We start from the raw sequence: 1596 nt of genomic DNA on the forward strand, positions 1-1596 counted from the left end.
TTATCTCGTTTTTCTTAAACTGGTATACTGCGTGGGCAGTCTGTTAACCAGCTGTAAACGCAACCATCTCATACACTCATCAAAGTCATGCCAAGGATTATGCTATAATGCTGCTTTTTGCTAGCAAAAAAAGCATCAAGAAAGAACAATTATGCTAACCTTATGTACCACGGGCAATCCTTTGCAATCCATTTATTTTAATGACCATTGATTAGGATTGAAGGTAAGCCTTTGACCTACCTCTTGTGAGCTTAACATTGTCTCTTAACCGACAAGAGTTTTAATTTCAGGCCATGTGTTTAATAGCAGAAATACGCTTTTCATTTGGTTTTTTTAATGTGCCATAATAGTATCAGAATAAAAGAAATTAAGAGTTTGCAGAGCATTTCACAGCAAACTCATGCCTAGCAATAAGGAACAGAGAAGTATGATGACAGTGTATTAAAAGTTGGACTGGCCTGATCTTTTACTACTAGAATCATCCTCGTATAAGATTTTATAGATTTGATATTTCTCATGGGTTTTCTAGCGGAGTTGTTTGTCCTTTTTGTCCATTGTTATGATGAGAATAACAAATATAGAAGAATGCAAGTGGTGCATTTGAAATATACCTCAGAGATGCCTTTGCTTTTTAAACCACTTCTTTTATCCTTGAAAACGATCTATGCCAAGCTGTTAGGCAACTTTCTTTTATAATATGCTGTCAGTCATTTCTTTATAGTACATAAGCGTTGCAATATCAGGGTAGCCTGTTTGTTCACACATCCAGTCGGGTTCCAGTGACACAAGTTGTGTGAATTAAACTTCTCACAGACTGAGATAGAAAGTTGTGCATTTTATTAACAGAAGATCCTATATACCTTGCAATCAAAAATACCTTCTAAATATGCAGTAACTACGTATTTCTTCCTATTTATTTTTTTTCTATCCTAGACCAGCTCAGTTACTTTGCGATCTCTCTGAACATTCCTGTTCTCTAAGGACCCCTCTTAACTGGTAATGGTTTTTGTTGTGCTACTTTTAATTGCAATCAAATGTTGCAGATCAGATCCCATTTAGGGCTAGTCCACAGGAGGAGATTTGGGGAGATTTTGTCGCCTGGCGACTAATCAGCGACTATCTCCCCGAACTGCCTCTGTGTTTTTCCCCATGCGCTAATGCACACGCGGCGATGCGTTTTCAATAGTCGCCCAAAGTTGCCTCACTGAGGCAACTTCGGGCGATTATAGAAAACGCATCGCCAAAACAAAATCTCCCCGAATCTCCTCGTTTGGCCTTACCCTTAGAGTCAGGGCACAGAGGCAGATTCTGGATAATTAGTCCCCCCGGCGACAAATCTCCTCTTCTTCGTGGGGACTAATCTCCCCGAACTGCCTTCCCACTGGCTAAAATTAAAATCGCTTGGGGGATGGCACTCAGAGCGATTCGTTTTCCGAAGTTTCCTTATTAGGCAACTTCGGGCGACTTCGGAAAACAAATCGAATAAGGATGCACCGAATCCACTTTTTTGGATTCGGCCGAACACCTGAATCCTTCTCAAACGATTTGGCCTATTACCGAACCTAATCCTAATTAGCATATGCAAATTAGGGGTAG

The sequence above is a fragment of the Xenopus laevis genome, chromosome 8S (genome assembly GCF_017654675.1).
Source record: "Xenopus laevis strain J_2021 chromosome 8S, Xenopus_laevis_v10.1, whole genome shotgun sequence".
In the NCBI taxonomy this organism is placed as follows: Eukaryota; Metazoa; Chordata; class Amphibia; order Anura; family Pipidae; genus Xenopus; species Xenopus laevis.